Source organism: Lynx canadensis, chromosome C2 (genome assembly GCF_007474595.2).
Source record: "Lynx canadensis isolate LIC74 chromosome C2, mLynCan4.pri.v2, whole genome shotgun sequence".
NCBI classification, from domain to species: domain Eukaryota; kingdom Metazoa; phylum Chordata; class Mammalia; order Carnivora; family Felidae; genus Lynx; species Lynx canadensis.
Window position 1 is genome coordinate 130874090 of NC_044311.2, and position 13708 is coordinate 130887797.

Here is a 13708-nt window from a genome sequence, read left to right on the forward strand (position 1 = left end):
CAACTATTTCTCCCATCTTTGGGTACTCAGTACATGACTTATAATTCTTTTATGGTTTGTGTACAATTTATTATAATTATTACTTCTCTTTTCCTCTTGCTTGAGTGGAAACTCCTGTAGTTTGGACATCGTATCTTAATTGTCTTTCTTTCCCCTTACTCATCACAGAGTGTGACAGAGTCCCCATCATGTACGGCCCTTAAAAATGTCTGTGGGATGGTAGCATTATCAGTCTTCATGTTGCTTAGTACCTAGCACAATGGTCATGTTTGATCGCTTGAAAAGTATAGTTTGGCAGCTAATCTGTGCAAATCACATTTGGCTATAGAACTATGGAACTAGGCAAAACTTAAGTGTATTTGTTTAGCTTAACCTAGTTACTAGAGCAATTTCCGAAGTCTCCTCATTCATTTCAGGTATCAGGCATTTGATTGAAGAGAGAGCCAGCAGAAAGTCATTTGGAGAATGCTGCATAACTAGGGCTCATTCTGGTGCAACACACAGTATGACTATCCACGAAGCACTTTTGATTTACCAGGCAGTCTTTTGACAGAGCTCTTCTCCCTTCAGGGAGGTGTGGGTGGTAGAGCTGGTGACATGGGACAGGGGAGCAAAAAAAGTCACTCCAAATAAAGCAGCGAAGTGCTCCTGTGCAGTTATAATGCGATTCCATGAGATAAAGAAGATTTGCTTTTTACATTTATTTTCACAGAGATTAATTCCACAAATCTTTGTAATAAGAAAATATTCTAGGGGCAAAACAAACGTGATACTTTCTAGAGGCCAACTCTATATACAAATTTAGACTTTGCTAAAATAACGAGTTATCATGCAAGCCAATCTTGACAAGCTTTTAAAAATCGGCAAGGAAAATATATTTCATTCGTTTAGGTTGGCTGTCAGAGTCCAGTCTCCATACATGATTTACTTGGGCACGTGGCATGTGTTTTGAAAAATCAACCTCCTTTGGGAATTGTCCTCTTAAGATATTTATTCAGAGATGTGCAAGCTGTCAGTGAACACGACGCTTGAGCCAGAAATGGGCAAGTCTGGGTAAAGTGCAGTGGTTATGTAGTTTTTCTGTGTGTGTGTGTGTGTGTGTGTGTGTGTGTGTGTGTGTTTGACAGTTTTGGTCAAATATATAGGTGCCATTTCCCTCAAGTAATCTTTATCATCTGTTGCCTCGGCTCATCTGAGGGTTCATAATTGTGTTGTTTCTCTTAGGACCAAGCTGAGAGTATAATGTTAAGCTTAATATAGAACTGTTCGTAGGCTTTTTTCTCCCCCATCCCACAGTTTCACCATGTGCATTTGTCCAAAGAAGGCGACAAAGTATTTTACAATATTTGACGACAGATTGTGACTTCCCACTTTACTGGCTTCCTTTGCCCACCCTGCAGCAGTATCTTCTGTGTTCCTTTAACCTGCAAAGTAATGACGGTGGCTGATTGCATTTGGTAAAGATTTCACCTTTCTGGAGCAATTCTTTACTAAGAATTTTAAACTTCGTTATTATAAAAACTAGGGAAAACTACAGCTTAGGCATTTATTTTTTCCAGGCAAAATTCATTTGTCATGATGAAGGATTCCTCAGTTCTAACGACTGAATATGCATAATAGATATACCTGGAGGTAAGTTTGCTTTAGGGTAGGAATAAAGCTTCTAGCTCCTCAAGGAATAATGTGCCTTTGATTTGGAATACTTGGACACCCCTATGAGTATAAGTTAACTGAATATTTTTGTTACATTTAAGCCCCATTTTCTTGGGAATATAAACTCTGTATTTGTTATGGGACTTACGTATGGATTTGTATAGTCTATGATAGGTTGATCTTTGTGATTCAAATCAGTCTTACTTTTATGGGAAGTACTGTGCCATTTTCGATATGGTTATGTAAGTTATGCAGTTTAACAGCAGAATTACATTCATTCTCTCAGTGAATAACATTCTCCTAATAACAGCATATTTAAACCTAGATAGAAGTTTAGTTATTGTTCAAGTTTCATTTATTGGACAGAATAAGGACAAAATGCTGTTAGAAATTCAAAGAAAATCTTATGAAGTATACCTAGAATCTATACTGTAAACACTGTGTGTATGGCATCCTTGGGACTATGCAATGAAAACAGTGATGAGTAAACAATAAAACAAAAGTAAATCCATTTACCAAACCCAGAAAGGTGAAAGCACTTGATGAAACACAACTCCACAAGAAATCTGAAGTGCTGATAGAACTGTTACATAACCTTCAATTTATTTTAATAACGCTGGAAGGGCAGATGTCATAGCTGTTCCTGGAAATCTTTTTGAGGTTTCCAGGATGTGTTCCTATTACTTTTTTTTTTTTTTTTAAAGCATCTACTATATTGTGCAACCTGCAACCAGCATTGACTAATTTATATTATGTTTCCTCTTAAGGCTGACTCAGGATCAGTTCTCCTAAAAGAAGTTCAACTGAGTAGCATGTAGGAATCATATGCAAAGAAGCTTCTCGATGCAGGACAGAGCACAGCCTCAGGAAGGTCACACAGGTCAAGCTGATTACCTCCTCCAGCTCTGGCAAGCAGAGGGCTCAGCTGGGTTACCCAAGTTCACAAGGAGCTATTGACATTCAGCTTCAGCTCTCACTCATTACAGATCAGCAGGGGACTGTCTGGGCCTTAGGTTAACTCTTCCCTGGCCTCTTTCAAGATTGCAGTGAGGCTAAAAATGAAAAGAAGCTGCACGGTAACATGGACACAGTTTATTCCTGGTTATTATTCAAGCAATGAACCTTTTCACCCAATATCTAATAAACCTCTTCCAAGGGAAGCGACAATCGCCTTCATCATTTTGCAAGTAAATATATTTGCCCCACATTTGTTCATTATGCAGTAAATGTTTATTTTGGAGGAGGATGGCAATGGGGAGGATGTTTTATCTTCCCATGGATTATTCCCACTTCGGCTTTGAGAAAGGAAGCCCCATATGATTTCTAAAAAGATAATAGCATTTGTAATTCTCTGTCACTTAAAAGTGCAGGTTTCCCCTGAATTCTTCATGTAAAACTAACCTCGGGGAAAAGCATAACGACCCATGACCTGAGAAGCGAAGTTTTAGGAAAGTTTGGAACCTCTCTCTTAGGTTACAGCTCAGAGCCCTTAGTGGGAAGCAAGTTCCGAACTTCAGGCTTTGATTTCCTGCTGACACATTAGGATCTTCCAGAAGTGACTTAACCTGTCTGCCTCTAAAAACTCATTTGTAAATTGAAAATAATAGTTATTTTTAATGCATAAAGAATGTCTTTCCAGTAGCTAGGGGAAGTCTGACTTCCTGTTAAATTCGAGGGTCATCTTTACCTTTGTTAGCTCTCCATTCTTTAGCATTCTACTGGTCCTGGCACACACATTATGCTGAATCCTTGGTTCTCTTCTTTTATTCTTAATTACTCCTGCAAATGGCTGAAGATTTCACATAGTTGAGGCCAGTTTTTATTCTACTACTATACGTAACAAAAGCAAGTATCAAGCTTCCTTCAAGGGCCTTGCCCTTGCAAGACCCAAGCCCTACCTTTCAGGAGCTTGGAGTTCAGCCAGAAGACCCAGAGTTAGAAAACAATGTGTTCACTTCTCGAAAATCCAAATGAATGATTCAAACTCCAGTTAGGTGAGTTGGGAGTTACCCAGTTAGATTTCTGACTATGTCAAATGACCTGCCTAACTGCCAAATTCTACACTTGACGGGAGGAAATAAAAAGACTGCTTATGTAGATTCTCAGAATCATGACTTTAATCCCAAATGCAAACAGAAATCCACAGATCTACCTTTTACTGTAACATTCAACATTGTTGACCGTTCTCTCTATGATGGAGGTTCTAGGAGCTGTTCTGAATTTAGTGTGAGTGAATGAAGTAAATCGGGCAATGCTAGTCCCAGATGATTATTAGCTCTCTACGTTTCTGTCACCATATTCTTTCATTCGGTGATTTTAATTACCGCCTCTCCCCTCCCTTGGTCTTAATCTCTTTCCAAATCTTCAACACTAACAACCAGCCCTCCTTCGAGCTTCAGCTCTATTTCTGCACTGGCCTTGTCTGGGTTCCCAACCGGCATTTTCAACTCAGCTATTCTGTAGTAACACCTTTCCCCAGACAAGCTGCTTCTTCTGACTTGCTTTTTGCTGCGCGTAGTCACCACCCACCCAGTCAGTCAGGCTCTCAACTTCAGAGTCATCTTTGATTTCTCTGTCTGCTTGACCCACACAATTTCTCTTCCATCAATATCTCTTGAATCTGATTTTCAGATTTTACACGCCTGTTACCAGATCAATCTTCTGAAAACAAAACTGTCACTCTCACACACTCTGTCACGCCCTTCAGGACCACAGGGTGACTTCTAAATTCCTGAATGTTACCTTTAAACATCTGTAATCTGGTACCAGTTTGCCTCTTGTCAACCTTATTCCTAATGATACCCTATGCTGTCTTGATAGCCTCCTCTGAAGTTACTCCATTCCCAAACATGCTCCATATAGTACTGCCTTCTCCCATCTACACTTCCTTCCTGTACAATCACTATCCTACAATTCTTCAAGAACTAGTTCAGATGTCCATGAAACTGTCACTGATTCCTCTTCCAAATAATCTACCTTCTGATATATAGCTTTTAAGTTCTCCTTTTCTTAAAGACTTTAACATTTACTATCAAGACCATCACTACCTATGAATGTATATTAATTTTCAGTTCTAAGAAGATACAGGAGATTGTGTCTCGTTGATGTTTGGATCTTCCTCAACACCTAGCACAAAGCTTTGTAGAGAGCAGGTGGTTAATAACACTTATTGTGAAGACAGTATGAATGAAGTAGAATTAAAGGCTACCTTTTTCTGAATAGTTTGAGATATTTAAAATTGTTGAATGTCAAGACTGCAATAAAATTCATTTTTGCTCATCATTTCCTGTAGTCACATTTCTCAAGAGGACAGAGAAAAATCTAATTTCTTTTTTTTTTTTTTTGACCTGTAGAGTTAAGGACAACAGATGGCTTATAAATGAGGATTAAAATTTAAGTGTGAAGAGTTAATAACATCAAGAGTGAATATCCCATTGGATTGCAAATAGAATGGGAAAAATCAAATAGTGTAATCATACCGTTCTCATTTGACTCTCCATTAATAACTTGCAGTAACAAAGTTCTCCTCAAGAATATTAAGAGCAATGTCCAAGCAGGAATTTCTGTGATCAGATCTATGCAAGAAACCAAGGGAAAGAAATGAAACAGAAAAAGTAGTGTCTGGAAAACATGGATAATTTATTATCATATTATGGTGAGATAATTAACAAATTAAATATTAGTAAGTCAAAGACAAAAAGAAAAATGAGTTTTATTATCTCTCTGTATAAGAAGAAAGACTAGCCTGTGTGGCTCATGGCAGGGGATACGAGAAGAATATGAAGTTATTGAAGAGGCTGATGGAAAACTATCTTTTTGGGAAGGAACAGTGACAAATTAGGCAGCATAATCAAATCAATGTTGTGAAAAGTACTGTAGAAATACCCACCGCATAGGCGCACATTTTGTATATCTGAAAAAAGAAAAGAAGAGAATTGCATTTTGTCTAATCACTGCTTTTAAGGTTGAGTCTGTCGCTCCTAGGTCATTAGAAATTCATTTGTTTTCTGCCAGTGTTCTTGACATAAAATCATGGGATTCCTATTGGGTATTTTCCTTCCCCTGGCAGGAAACTTTTTATGATTGCTCCTAGTCAGAAATGAAAAGGTCCTGTTTGGAACTGTTAGAGATTGACATGTAGGTATGAGGTTGTGACACTGATCATGACTCCAATATGTGACTTCCCCGTGGTCTGTGTTTGCAGTGTCTGCTGACATTTTCTCTTCTATACTTTTCACCTGTAGTCTGATCTGGGCTTTTCCCTAACAGAGGTGACCTCACAGGAGGCTGATCCATCTGCCTTCAGGTTTCCCAGATCATAATTATGCTGTAATTGAAATTGTGCTTCATGGTAACTTGAAGTCGTCATCATGTTCCAGACTGCCTGTAACACCTCAGTGTAGATACAAGCACCATTATGCTGATCTTGGAAATCTGGCATCGTCCATTCATCCTACATCTTCATTTCAGTGGACTCATGTTATTGTAAGTATTGCTTCAATGCTAATATGTAGGAGACTTCATATTAAGTCACCTGTGAGCAGTCTGTATTGTAACAAGCTCTTCTGGTGATTTTGAAACATGCTAAGTTTGAGAGTCACTGGTTTAGGTAATTAACAATAACTACTGGAACAGTCAATCCCCAAATCTCAATTGCTTAACACAACAAGGCTTATTTCTTGTTCACATTACAGTCCAATATGGGTCAGATAGGCTCCCTCTGTCTTGCAGCTGAGACATCTTAAACACCTGGCTTCCAAATTGCTGAGGAAGGGAAAGACATATGTAAGATTGCTTGGGAAGAGTTTATGGGCCAGGTTTGGGAGCGGCTTACATCACATCTGCCCACATCCTGTCGGCTAGAGTCTAGTCACATACTTGCAACATCCTACAAGGACGGCTGGGAAATGTAGAGGGGCACATGGTTATTTGTGAGAGTTAACAGTTGGCCACAAGCAAAATCAGAGAAACAGTATATTACTTCCACTAGGCAGATAGGTTGTTCTAATTTTCTTTTCTTTTATTTTTTATAGTATCCGTGAACCCCCAGATACTGAACCATTGCCTTGAAAGCCATCTTCCTACTTATAGTTGACCCTTCAACAAGCATAAGGTCTCTTCATTTTTTTCTGAAGCTTTATTATCTCTGATTCAGTCTGTGGCCAGACTAGAGCCAGGTAAGATATAGGCATAGACATAGAAATACATGGACAAATAGACATAGAAATAAAAGAGCTGGTTAAAACTGTCCTGAAATGAAAGATTATTATCTCCCAAACTAAAGTCTTTCCACCCTTGATCTCATTTCCCCAGAGGTACCAACTTTGAGCCAGGTATAGTTCTTCCAATATTTAACTCTGTAACTCTCAGTGAGGGGTCAAAGATTCCACTCTCACAGAAGCTAGGCAGTTGGTGTAAACAAAGAAAGCAGGGCGTAAGTAACATACCTGGAAGCCTGTAGAATGTTGCCAAAGGCATAGCACAGGCTCCATCTAAGGGAAGCCTGTTTGCTAGCCCTGGCCGATTGCTCCCACGGAGGAATGCAATTTCAGTGTTGCTAGATCTTTCTTAACATTCTTTTTTTTTTTTAAAGATAAATTAGAAATCTGAATGTTTTGGCTAAGCTTCTCAAGTTTTACAAACATTATGTGGGAAATAAACAACAACAACAAAAATGGATTCTTGCAGAATTAGCTTATGGGCCATCAACTTGGAACTCCTGTGCTAAACTGCACATTCATACCTCTATTTTACACTAACCGCTTAAAATTATTTAACAATTATAAACCCTCAAATTTATACCTTAAAATATTTATTTTTCTATATGGAAGCTGATGAATTAGATAACTTATACTCTCTTAACTTCCAGTGGACTTCTGCCCCCTTAAATTTTTGTCACGTGATTACTAAACTTCATGTTTTATTCATCAAAATCGATATTCATTACTCCGTAGGTCCCATTATTAAGATAGAAACATTAGTGCTTCTTTACACAATTTTTCCTACTTTTTCTCTATACTTACTTAGCTCTGTAACCTATGTCATTATTTTTACACTGACCAAATTCGTACTATTTAAATTCTGCATTACCGTTATAATTAATTAAATATTTAACCATTTATCTATACTTTATAGGCTAGAATTCAGACCCAATAAGTGTTTTCAATATTCTAATTGCAGCAATTATTAACCACCATGGAACATGGTAGAATGATATAATTTTATCTCACTAAACATGGGCCACTTTAATCGTGAAGGTCAAGTGGATCTCTTTCCTTCCACTCCATGAGGACCTCAAAGTTATTCCACATTGCACCTTTCTTCATATTTGGCCCAAGGCTTCCTTATAGAGTTCTTTGATCTTCCGTGAGCTTCTAATTTTCTGTTACTTTCGTTTATTTAAAGAGGCAGCATAAACCTTTATTTCAGCCCCACAAAGATCCTGCCTTTTAGCTGCATTATATGTCAACATGAAAACATTGTGGTTAAAACCTTCCATATTCATTTGCCAAGTTTGACCATTGTTTCTTCTCACTTTCCACAGAGCCTGCTTTGAAGGAGTCTCTTTTCACTGTAGTTCTGTGTTGGGTGTACTATTTCTTGGATCTCATGGCTTCCCTTTTTTCAATTTCTTTTCTGTTGTTTTGAAAAGAAACCACAGCTGTTTTTTTTTTTTTATAAGAAAAGGTAAATGAAGATAACTCATTGTGTGTTCAAAAATGTCTTTATTTTATACCCTCACATTTTTAATTGTCCTCAGACTGAGAACGCTGAAGGATATAACTAGTTCCTGTTGGTATAGATATGAATACCTCATCCTATGCCCAGTTGGCACTCGGGCATTTCTTGAGCTCCTGCAAATTTGCTTCTTCTTCTCTGCCTCCTGCTTAATGTCTTCCACTTCTGTTCTCTTTGTTGGAAATTTCTCTTAGGATATTGAACCTCTTGATTAAGTCTCCATGTCTATTAATTTTTCTTTAACATATATATGTATAATATATAATACAAATATATATAATATATAACACAAAGTATATTTTAAAAAGTTATATATTATAAATTAGCATGCATTTTTATATGCATTTAAATATATTACATATATAAATTTTTATACAAAGCTACATATATATTAATCACATATGTACAAGGAAACTTAAACTGAGGTGGTCTAAGATCTTGGTAGCCTATATAACACACTGAAACCTAAGTCAGGGTCAATGCACTTGAATCCGAGAAAATGAAACTTAAGAACATCTAATCGCAAACATCCAACTAGGCTTCCACAAATTGGGCAACTGATTAAGCGGTAGCCAATCAAATAATTCCCTTACTTTGCTTCCATCTGCAAAAGCCTTTCCCAGCTTGTCAGGGGAACACTCTTAACTTTGTTCGGTGCTGCCTAATTTGAATGGATGTCTGTGCAAAGAAAGTAGTGTAAATTTTAATGTGCCTCAGTTTACCGTTCAACATATATAACCTATATATTTAATCTTTGAGGCTTTGACTCTGGGTTTCAAATTAGAATTGAATTCAAATTGACTTATATTATTTGTAAAAATTTGCCATTCATACATCTAATTTCCAAGAATGCTCATTTTCTATTTGTGTATTTTTCATAGTGATCTCTTCTTGATGTGCTAGGGTTTTTTTTTGTTTGTTTGGTTTTGCTTTTTGGTTTTATTTTATTTATTTATTTTTTTGTGAGCAACATATTCTTGAATCTCTCTGAAAGACTAATTCCATTCCATGGATTATTTGTTTCTCAGGGGTCACTTGCTTCTGTTCAAGCCCCCTTTTTTTGACCCCCTGGTTTTCCTCAAATAAGTAGTGTTCTTTGGTTTGTCCACTCGAAGTTGTGAATAAAAGTTTCAATTAATGAATGTAATAACAGGGGAGGGTTTTCTCTGCCAGGAATTTTGTGTGTGTAAAAAACAGCAGGTGCACTTTACCATTTAGGGGTAGACCTCCTCCCCACTCTTGGAAAAAAAATAATGATGAGCACGAGGCTTTGCTCTAGGGTATTAACTTCCACCTGGGCCCCGAATTCTGTCTTGTTAGGGAGTTAGTTCCTTTAGAGAGCATTTACCTGAAAACTGTCCCTAGATTGCCATATAGCTATATGATCTCAAAGGTATTCCTCAATCTCCTCCTGCCCTGCTCCACAGAAGCCTTACTTCTTTTTCTTTTTTTTTTTTTAATTTTTAAGTTTATTTACTTATTTTGAGAGAGAGACAGAGAGAGAGAGGGAACAAGTGGGGGAGGGGCAAAGAGAGAAGGGGAGAGAGAGAATCTTAAGCACGCTCTGTACTGTCAGCACAGAGCCCCATGCGGGACTCAAACTCACGAGCTATGAGATCACGACCTGAGCCGAAACCAAGAGTTGGACATTTAACCAACTGAGCTACCCAGGCACCTGAGCCTTATTTCTTAGGCTTCCTTGTCAATTGGATAGATTCCTCCAGCAGAAAGTACAGGTGGAAGACTGGAGGGTGGGAAGAAGAAGAGAAACCAGGGTATTTATCACTGTTTGTGTGTCCCAGGCAGCTGTAGTATCGCAGGCAGCATTTGCAGAAGCGGCAGTGCCTTCTTCATACCTCTCCTGTCAATCCGGCCTTTCTTCTATGGTCTCAGCTTCAACTGCGCAGGCTTGCGGCCATTTCAACTTCTGCTAGAAGGCGATAGCTTTGGGCTCTGTTAACACTCCCTTGTCCTTTGGCTCTTCTAGCCCTTGGGGATGGTAGAGGCTTACCGCAATTGCCAATCTCTGAGTTGCATCACCGTCTCAAGATCTTGGGCATTTCCAGTTCTTTCCATGATCAGGATAACCCATTCTCTGTAGCAGTTGATTTCTCTAGTTGAGGATAACTTTTAAAGGTTTTCTTTAATTGCCACACAATTCCAGGCAGAGAAAACCCACCCCTGTTATTATATTCCTTTTAAGATTTTTCTTGTTTGTTTGTGTTTGAGAGAGAGAGAGAGAGAGTGCAAAAGCAGGGGAGGGGCAGAGAGAGGGAGAGACAGTCCCAAGCAGGCTCCGCACTGTCAGCCGGAGTCTGATGCAGGGTTCGAACCCGCAAACCGGGAGCTCATGACCTGAGCCAAAAATCAAGAGTTGAATGCTTAACTGACTGAGCCACCCAGGTGCCCCAAGGTTTTTATTTTTCTGGTTAGACACTGACTGGCATTATTCCACAGCCCTTTGTTTCCCTCTAATCTGTTGATTCTTTATTTAGAGTTTTTCCAGAACTTCACCTAAGAAGGGTCCTCCCTGAAATACAGCATTCTTCAACAAGTGTATATTACCGTTGAGTGTGTGGCTTCCTCCACCCTGGGGGTACACTTCCCTGCGATCCCCATCTGCTTTCATTTCCTAATTAGTCCACCTCTTGTACTTTCTATAACCCCCCATTTATGATGTTACCAATTCATTTCTTTTAAACACCTTACTGTCATTTCAATGGCGGGGGGAGGGGGGCGGAGATGACATCGTGCCCTCGGTTTATTGCCTAGTCATAGGAGTTTTTCGTCAGCAATTTTGGTGATTTGGAGACTGGAAACTTGGCAATTTGGGGAGCAATTTTATTTATACAAATTTACTTTTGTGAAAAACAACAAATAATACTTATTTCTGTATTTAAAGGCGAGGGGCTAATCATTTTGAACTAGGCAAAATTAGGGAGGGATTTAGGTGAGCATTTTCTGACTTACCCCTTCATCCATGTCCAATTACATCTTCAGAGCAGAGGCCCCTCCTATTCGATGTTTCTGTGTATTGGAAACCGCCTCTCTCGAGGTTGCATGGTTTAATCGGTTATTCTGTGAACACACCAAAACTATTCAATTTGCTAATTTGGTCCTGCAGTGATTTGAGTATGTCCCTTTCATTTAGCCACTCTGTTATGACACAAACACGATTATAATGTAATAAGAAAAGACATTTCCTCCGCACATTTTCTTTAGTTGTAGTTATATTGAACTGAAAACATCAATCTATTTGGGAAAGTGGAGAAAATTACCTAACAACCAGATAAGGTATGGATTCAATCATTCCTAATGATTTTATAGTGGCTAGAAAATAGTGGTCTAAATTTTTAGGATTGAATCTACTACAAATTGAGAAATTGATGCCTCAATGTTGTGTATTTTGAATGTTTGGCAAAATTGTAACATACAGACATTCTAACTGGTTTCCTTGCCAGAAGAAAGCTGGATAAGAACATGTATGGAATGGACAATTATTGGGGCATCTGCTCAGTTAACACTGACTCGTTTTCTCTGAGAAATTCACCCCTAGGTTATTCTTTCTTTGTGTGTGTTGCTTTGATTGCTTGCAACTGGCCCAGAGTGGACACCTGACCATGCTGAGCCAATCAGATTCTCTAAGAAACTCAATTTCTCAGAGGCATCTCATTAGTCTATAAACATGGCTAGAGACACACAGCATGTAAAATGTCCCTGGGTGAGCTATCCATCTTCCACTATGTAGAAAGAGAAACAGAGAAATGACAAAAAGCAATGATGGAAACCAGCAAAGAGAATTGTGGAGATAAGAGACCAGAGAGAGAGAGAGAGAGAGAGAGAGAGAGAGAGTCACTGCCTAGCAGCTTTTATTTCTGAGTCCAATTCCTTTAGAGGGGTGGAATTTGTGAGACCCTCTTGAATTCTTATGATTAAATCTCCTTTTCGCTTAGGCTGGTTGAACTGGTCTTCCACTTGTCATCAAAAGAGCTTAAAATACAACAGAACACACAGAAGACTGGGTTGCCTGTTTACTGCCACTACGTGAATAAAAGAAAAAGAAATACAGGCTGATGGGTTTACATCTGTGTAAAGAGAACAAATTGAATGCACTTTTTTTGCTCTGGTTCTTAGTTGGCTTTCACTGATTTTGTTCTTTATTAACACATAAGAAATGCATCTTCAACAATTTGCATAATAAGTCCTAAGCAAGCCTCTAATTCCTGAAAGTTTAGCAGATTTACTTCATTTGGTTAAAGTGTTAGAAATTTGTGTTATATTTTATGTAATATAAATAAGTTTTGATAAAAAAGTGGACTTTTGGTAAAACTCATTAAATAGTTTGAATGAGCTTTGTAGAATCAGCATAATGCCTGGTAAATAGCATAGGTGCTCATGAAACTATCAGCTCATGTTTCCTTTCATTCTTCAATTAGAAAATGTTTCGTTGATTGATTGCTGAACTGCCTCAAGAAACAGATGAACACCAAAAACTATAGGTAGTCCTGGGACTATGGACGTCTTAACTTCAGGAAGGAATCCAGTTAGAACTGCAGAGGAAACAGACTGAGATAGATATTTTCAATACTTCCTGCTAAAGACTGCAAAAGAAATTTACAAGAGCACAGGGGACGGACAGCTCCTTGGCTGTGAGGGCAATGGGGGCAAATTGGCCAGTTGCACCCTCAAAACAAGTCCTTTACATTCTATAGTCCCAGTTTATTATTTGTACAATGAGGCTAATAAGAATTTCTCTTTGGTTCTTGTCATGGTTAAAGGAGATAATAAAAAATTGGTGCCCCAGGAATATTAACACTACCTGGAGAAGTTGAGGAAAAGCCACCACTGACAGGACACTTGAACTGAGTCAAGTGTTGAGTGAGTCATGCGTAGTTAGCAGTATACATTTTCCCAGAAGAACATTTTAGAAACAAGAAGCAGTTTATATGACAGCAGCTCCTCCCCAGTTTCCAGGTAAAGTGTCTTCAAGCAGTAGGGAAAAGTTTTGTGTGGCCCCCTACAGAAAGTGCTGGAAAAGAGTGGTTGGGGAGACAGGTTGGGGCTCATTGTGAAGGGCCATCTGTGGAGATGGGTTATTCCATAAGTATAGGAAGCCAACAGGGGTTTTAAGCATGAGTATGGTGATGTCGGGGAGGAAAACTTTTCCCTCTACCTAGCTTAGTTTCACTGGCTGAGGCCTTGTAAATTGGAGTAACAAAAGACAAATTAACAAGAGAAAAGCAAACAGAAGTGTATTCATGTGTGCTTACACATGGAAGTACCCAGGGATGAGTAACTCAAAGGGGTGATTAGAGCT